Below are 8,626 nucleotides of genomic sequence, written 5' to 3'. Positions count from 1 at the left end.
CCATTCTAAAAGGCCCTCCTTGGCTTTGAAGGCAATGTTCCACACATCAAAGGGTTCGATTGGTACCTGGTGATATCCTGACTTCAAATCGATCTTGCTGAAATATGTTTCCCCCTTCAGTTGGTCTAGGAGGTCATCAATCCGTGGGATCGGGTACCTATTATAGGTAGTGATCTTGTTCAATGCCCGATAGTCAATACAGAGTCTCCAAGTCCCATACTTCTTCTGTACCAACACAATTGGGCTCCCACAGGGTGGTGAACTCGGACGAATGTGACTTTTCTTTAGCAACTCCTGAATCTACCTCTTGATTTCATCGTTCTCTGGAATAGAGCACCAATAGATTGTTCCATTGGGTAGCGACGCACTTGGGGTCAGATTGATGGAGTGCTTGACCTGACAATGCAGAGGAACCCCGGCAGGGGAGGTGAAGATGTCCTCGTACTCCTCCACAACCTTGTCCATCTGTAGTTGTCATGCAGAGGGGCCCTGTCTGGAGGTCATGGCCACTGTCTTCTTCTTTCCTTGAGGGCGTTTTATCAGGAAAACAAATTTCTCAGTTTTGGAAATGAGCTTATTGCATTGTTTTACAGTAACCAAAGAGATGGCGGTAGGCGGTGCTACCTCTGGTATCCTATACAACTTATTTCCTAAAGTAACAATAATAGCACGGGGACTTGATTCATACATAGCATGTCACTTCCACAAGTATGGTTATCCTAATAATACATCACAAACTTCAAGGGGAGCAATGTCACACAATACCTCATATGTGAAGGGCTTGATGTTGTATGGAAGGCAACACTACTGGCTCACGTGAAGATCCTGTCCTTGGTGAAGCCACCTGATGGTGCATGGTTGTGGATGTGATGTGGTCGGTAAGCCCAGCCGCTTCATGACCTTTGCCGAAATGAGGTTCTTTTGGCTCCTGTTGTCGATAATGAACTATAGCAGGGAGCCATTTACCCACATCTGGGAGTGGAAGAGACACTCCTCCTCCTCTGGATCTTCGAGTTCCTCCTTCTGGATCTTCGTGGTGGTAATGATGGCATTGGGCTCCGCATCAATAATCTGCTTCCCTTTGTCATTTCCCTTGTCGGGTTCTGACTTAGATTCGGAACATGCATATGATTCTAAAACCTTTAGCTCGGCCACTAATGACTGCTTGGCCTGACACTTACTTGTGTTGTGAGTGGAGCTTTTATGGAACTCACACCACTTTCCCATGTCCTTATTCAGCTTCGCGGCATTGTTCTTTGCTTGTAGCTTTGGCGGGTTGTCTTGGGCCGACCTACCTTGGATTTGTCCTTTGTTCTGTGGTTTGGGGGCACCTTTCCCTTGCTTTAGATTCGGAGATCCAAAGTCTTGCTTCTTCTGTTTAAACTTTTGCTTGACCTTGACGGCATATCGGTATGCTGTGCCGAGCGAGGAGATGTTCAAGAATTATATTTCTTCCTGGATGTAATTGCGCATGGGTCACGGTATTTGAGTACCAAATGCTGCTCTGAATCCTTGATACCCAACTTTGTGCGAAGGGTATGGAAAATATTTGTAAACTCCGACACGTCTTGGTCCCTTCCCTGCCGCAGTGTGGTCCACTTTATGTATTGATCCTCATAGCTTCCGATAGGGTAGTACTGCTCCTTGATGGCATCCTGGAATGAATTCCAAGTGGGTGCAGCTGAAAATAGTGAGTTTGTACTTTCATCCTTCTACTCGTAGTAGGTTTCCCACCAGTCCCTGACGTGGGGGGCTGCTTTGAGAAGAGCAAAAATAATATTTTCTTGACTAAAAAAATCATGAACAGAAAAATAACCCTCTAGCAGATTGAACCATTTATCGACGGCATCAACATTTATCTGACCCTCGAATATGGGGATTTCAAAATTAACTTGTACCTTAAATGGTGTGGCATTTCCATAGTAGCTGTTGGAAGCCGATGCGTCGCCCCTGGGTAGCTGCTGAAGGATCTGGAAAAGTTGTCCATCATCACGTTACTTTGTCGCTTGAGGGCTTCTTCGAGCAAGATTTTGATAGGATCTCCTACCCCCTCGTCTTTCTTTTCATCCTCCATGGGAGGACGTTGGGATTTGCGAGGCTGGTCTTGCAAAGGTTCGACCAGTTCAAGCCCTAACTCCTTATATCCCGACCTCGTTGGGGACATGCAAAGAAAAACAGAGAAAAAAAAGCAGACCGCTCTGATACCATTGATCCAGATTTAAATAGGAATGCAACAAATTACAGAGATAATTATAAACACAAAGATGCAGCGGAAATAATACTTCATTTCATTAATGTAAAATACTGAAATATGCTTACAAACAGAAATGGAAATAAACCAGCTAGGGCGATGGTAGCTTATCTCTGAGAAGAGATGTGGCAGCTACATGCCTCTGAACTACCTTACAATGAGGCTCAAGGGCCTTTCTATTATTGAACAAGAAGAGCAAACCCTAAACAACCAAAACCCTAACTCGAGGAGATGTAACACCAAGAGTTTATGGGCTCCGTTGGGGTGAGTTGAACAGCCAACTTCCCAAGGTCGTGACTTGGTCATACTCTGTTTGATGCACATGATAACCCATTGGAAAGATCTCTCTGAGGACTGCGACAGAAAACACGATTTTAGACAAAAAAAAAATTGTTGGCGGTAGATTTCCAAAAAAAACGTCGTTTAGGGCCTCAAAACAGCTCCAGAATTTTAGGACCCAAAAAACTGTTAAAAATAGTAAACTGTGCTATAATTAAGGAAACTCAAAAACTGAAAGAAGCAATGGTGGGGGTCCAAGTGGAATTGGCGGGTGGCTACCAATATCCACTTGGATCATCCCCAAGGGTGTGGTATCATTAGAGAAGTTGTATGACCTGCATAATCACTTTCAGGCACCTATCAATGCTAAGACCCATAGTTCAACACTGTAACATGAGCAGATTAACTTGGGAACACAAAAATATTTGAATTATGTCAATCTAGGTACTTTTTGTACACCACAAGAGTGGCAAGCCTTTATCCGCTTATTCAAGTAGTACCGAGATGTGTTCGCATGGACGTATGATGATCTTAAAACATATGACACGTGAATCATCCTACATGTGATACAGATAGAGGAACTAGCCAAGCCATTCCAATAGGAGTTGAGGAAATTAAGTCCAACGCTTTAGATTCTTATTTAGAAAGAGTTGAAAAAATTGTTGGATGTCTGAATCATATACAGAGTGTGTCACTGAACGTGGGTGTCAAATTTGGTCTCGTGAGGAAGAAGTTTGGGAAATCCACCTGTTTGTATATTTCTGATATCAATCGCGCCTCGGACATTGAAAACTACCTTGTTTCGTCCATGGAACAAATATTGCAAATGGTATCGGGGTTTGAAATGTTTTCCTTGTTAGATGGATATTCTGGATACAACCAGGTTCTGGTCGTAGATCCTGAAAAACTTAAAACCATGCTCCGAGCGAAGTGAGGATGGTTTGCATTTAGATGAATTCCATTTGGGCTAATCAACATTAGTGCAACATTTCAACGTGCCATGGACATTTCTTTCCACAGATTGATTGGGCGAAGCATAATGGTTTATATTGACAATGTAATAGTGTTTTCCAAATAGTAACAGTGTTCTCCAAACATAGGTCAGACCACATACGTCGCTTAAAGAATATTTTTGAGCGATGTCGCAAGTACAGGATATCCTTAAATCCAAAGAAAAGTATCTTTGCAGTGTCTGAGGATAATCGATTGGGCCACATTATTGCGAAGAGTGGGATTAAGGTAGACCCAGATAGGGTCATGACAATCATGCAAATTCCCTTCACGTTGAATAAAAAGGCTATGCACTCCTTCCTGGGGAAAATCAATTTCCTCCACAAGTTCATCTTCGACCATGCTTAGATTTTCAAGCCAATACAGGAGATGGTGAAGAAGAATGCAGTTTATAAATGGGATAAAAGGGAAAAGGATGTGTTTTCTTGTATTAAGAAGGCTATAATAGAAGCACCCACATTGTACAACCCAGATTTCAATAAAGATTTCTTACCCTACACTTTTTCCTCTGACACATCTCTCATTGTTGTACTCACTCAGAAAGATGAACTGAACAATGAGAGACCTATCTCCTTCATAAGCGCAAGTCTGCAAGGAACATAGTTTAACTACCCCACCGCAGACAAACAGGCTTATGCAATATACATGTCGATAAATCATTTTCAACCCTATTTATTGAAAAATCATTGTGTTATTTTTATCTCGCACCCAACAGTCATATCACTACTTGTTCAACAAGATTTGGGTGAAAGGAGAGCGAACTAGATGACCGAGTTGCAAGAATATGATCTAGAAATCAAGCCAGTTCCCAAAATCAAGGGCCATGGTCTCTTTTGACTATCGACAAAAGTAGTAAACAAGAAGGAAGAAGAAGAATATCTTTCAGGATGGGAACAAGAAATTGAGATGTACAACATTAAGCGAGCCTCCCCCACTACTAGCACAAACTCTTAGTACACAGGTTTGCGGCAATACCTTGAGCATGACATAGTTCCCTCCCACATTTCTACACAGCAGAAGAGGGAAATCAGAATTAAAGCATTATCCTATCAGTTGGTGCATGGGGTGCTTTTTAGAAAGCACCACAACGGAGTATTGTTCAGGTGTTTGGAAGCACATGATTCAGAAAAGGTATTGTGTGATCTCCACGACAAGCCAGTCGGGGGACACTTCACAGGCAATACAACAACGCACAAGGTTATGCAATCCATCTTTTACCGGCCTACATTATTTAGAGATTCCCATGCTTACGCCCGAAAGTGTCCGGTCTGTCAAAGGTGTGCCTACTACAGCCCATTGCAGTGGAAGAACCCTTTCAACAATGGGGCTTGGAAATTATTGGGGAAATTTTTCCGTATTTATCACAACAACACCTTACCTCCACAGATTACTTCACGCGGTGGATAGAAGAATTTTCACTCAAACAGGTGAATGATTAGGAAGTCTATAGCTTTCTGCAGCAGAACATCATTTCCAATTTCAACATTCCTACTTCACTTGTTTTTGAAATGAAGCATACTTCTCATCACTAAGACTCTATGATTTTGCATTGGAAAACGATATCATATTGAAACATTCAACTAATTATTATCTCCAGGGGAATGGTCTTGTTGAATCCACTAATAAAAGCCTAATATGCATTATCAAAAAGACCATATTCTCTAAGCAGTGAAACTGGCACTCCACTTTGGTAAATGCCTTATGGGTTGACCGACTCACACTAAAACCTTCCTTGAACACCTCCCCTTACTTCCTGGTGTACATAAAATAAGCCATCCTCCCACCCAACATCTACTTTCCTGCTCTCCAACTCTCACAAGAATCCCAAGGCAAGCCATGTATGTTAGTACAACATAGGATGGATACCCTTCATAAGCTATAGGAAGAAAGGTTGAAAGAAAAAGAAAAAATTTCACTTCACCATACTCATACCAAGAGGTGGATTGACAAGAAATCTATAGGGAAAAACAGCTTTAGTGTGGGTGACTTAGTCTTAAAGTGGGATAAATCCCATGAGGACAAAGGCAAACACACTAAGTTTCAGTCCCTATGGATTGGGCCATTCATGGTGCATGAAAATCTTGGCCATCACACTTATCATCTTCAATCACTTGATAGGAAGATTGAATCTCTCCTTGTCAATGACAATATTTTCAATGAAGACCTGAGGATGTGCCCTATATTGTGTTTATAGTATTTTTTTGTTTGTTTAAGTTTTGTTTTGGTTTTCTTTATGTGAATAAGTGTTGTGCATGAACATGTTGTGGCTTCTAAGTATGTGTGTGGCCAAACTATAAAGAGTATTATGACAATTCAGCATTTGGCTAGCCTTTTTTCTATCTTCCTTGTGTTGGTTACATCTTTTGGCTAATGAATTTCCAACGAAAAATACGATCCGTCCGCAAGGATAGTTTTGGTCCAACCATGAACCCATGTCTAGTTCAAGAAACTCATGCCTACACTCAGTCTTTATATCTTGGTATTTTTGGGCCGTTAATATGTCATTATTATTATCACTTGTGAATGCTTATTCCACCCATTTCTACCATTCTTCATCACTTCATTTGTCATAATTTATCATATAATTCTATTTTACGATGATTTATGCTCTTATGTAAAAATATTATTTCTTCTCCTTTATTTCTAATAAATTGATGATTATGCATGATTTTATCAATGATAAGAATAATAAATTGGTTGTAACATTATTCACCATTTTTAGCCTCCAAGATAATTTCCAGATTGAAGATTTGATCATTAATATTCCAACTCAGAAATTCGATGGAATAATAAGTGACAGTTTTGCAGTTGAGATTTTGAGCAAATGAAGAAGAATCTGGAAAATCCGGAACATGGGTTTTGTCCAGAACGGACCCAATTAATTTTAGTGAAAAATGGTTTGCCAAAATTCGGCTTTTACTAAGAGAACTGCAGGGTTCTTTGAGCACGCTTTTCTCAGATTTGTTGTTGCGGCCGTCCTCCAAATCTCAGCTGCAAAGCCAAATTCGCCTTGCTCTTGTTGAAAGATGGATGGAATTATATTTTCTTGTTGATCAATTGGTTGGAGACAATCCAATTTTGTAATAGAAATCATGTTGTAGTTATCTCTATTGTGACTTCTCTTTGATCTCTCCATATTTAAATGAAAACAGAGATCAGAGAGAAGGATGGAAAAATGATGGAAAAATGGTGGAGAATTGAGGATGAATTAGAGATTCAGAATTCAGGGCAGCAGAGAGAATGGATAATGGCTGAGATATGGAGAGATTTCTTGTTGTAATCCACTGTAACTCTGCTTTGATATTTTAATATAAATCTGGTTGCCATTTCATCGTTGATCCTGAAGTAACCCAGCAGCATCCGCTGACGGCTAAGGGCCCAGCCTCTGGTGGAGTACACTGTTGTTGTTGTATATTATATTTTTGGTTTATGCGTTGTTTTTCTTATCAGCTTTATTTGGTAATCTGGTATGTTCTATTTTACATCACAGCTCTGTCACGTAATCTCATTTTCTGAGACAGAAATATCATATTGATTTTGCAACGCATTGATGTTTCTTTAAGTGCTGATATAAATGTTTTTTACAGGATACCGTTGCTGATCAATTATAAAATATCTGTGTTGTAACATTGGACCATTGGTATTACTGAATTCATCTTGGAAATTATATTTCCTTACAATTGTTGAACTTATAAACGTTGTTGTTCCATTCTAAAAAGACAATCGTATGATTTATAAAACTGATAATTGGATTACCAGAAGAGATTACCATTTAGGTGTGCCATGTGTTAAGTTATTATGCATTTGTATTTGGATTTCAAGCGTTGTTCCGTATTTCATCATTAATCAATGTTGTTCTATTTCTGTGTGCTATTCGATTCATCCTTCAAGATAGAAGATTGCTATTTGATTTCTGTAGGACATGATTGTTGCATTCATTTTTGTAGATTAAGGTGTTGTTGCTTATTGAATTCAGTTGTCATTACATTTCCTAGCTGTTGTTCCATTTTTCGTTATTCGCATTATCTTTGCTTTGGTGTGCAAAAGATTTAAGATTGTAGTGAACACTGACATATGCTATCTAGTTCCCAGTTTGATGATCTTTCTTTTGAGTGCCTTTTCAATTGTATCAATCTCTAGAGGAATGAGTTATTGCTACTGTATCCTCGATTGATGTTTGCTGAGTGAATAGTTGAATTTCAGAGCATTTGAGTTTATGTTGTTGTAGTTAGATTTCTTTTCAAGCATTCATTTACTTTTGGATTTTAAGCACTATACTGCAAAACATTACTCTTGAGTAAATAGCCACCTCAGACTGAGTACACTCTTGGAATAAAAAGTCATCCCTGGGTTTGTGAAGATAATTAGGAGTTAAAAAGACACCTTTTTATCGCTCCACATTTTGGCGCCGTCCTTTGCAAGTCCTGGGAAAATAAAGGTAGTCAATTTATGGACGAGTGATTTTTGAAAGAAATTTTATGAAACAAAGGAATTTCATCCAATTCATTACCCAACGGATTGATAATAGAAGAAATGAAGAATTGATTTCCATTTGAAAATTTATGTCATGTCACTGCTGCCAAAACATTTTTCGAAGAGATCATTTTTTTGACATAACATCATAGCTATTGTAACTTAATTTATTTACATACTGTTTTTAAATAAAATGTTGTTTCTTTTTTTATCTCTCTGATATTTTGTGTTTCAGGTGTTGCTTCATTCAAACTGAAACCCATCCTCAGCATCAATATAGTGAAAAACTAATTCATTCTTTGCGTGCTTGCATTTTATGCTTGTGCATGTTGTTGTTCCTTTTCTAAAGGGACAACATTTGTGTGCACTTTTGTTGTTTCTGCTGTTCCTTTTCCAAAGGGACAACATTTTCGTTTTGCTGTTCCTTTTTCAAAAGAACAACACCTTTTGTGTCAGCCGTTGCTTTTTCACTTTCATTTTGCTGTTCCTTTTTCGCGGTTCATTTTGTTGTTCCTTTTCCAAAGGAACGACACTTGCGTTTTTGCTGTTCCTTTTCTAAAGGAACGACACTTTTCATTTTTGCTATTCCTTTTCCAAAGGAATGACACTTGC

Source organism: Pinus tabuliformis, chromosome 9 (genome assembly GCF_031772625.1).
Source record: "Pinus tabuliformis cultivar Carrire ecotype Pingquan chromosome 9, CPIR1, whole genome shotgun sequence".
Taxonomy (NCBI): Eukaryota; Viridiplantae; Streptophyta; class Pinopsida; order Pinales; family Pinaceae; genus Pinus; species Pinus tabuliformis.
This window is presented reverse-complemented; position numbering follows the sequence as displayed.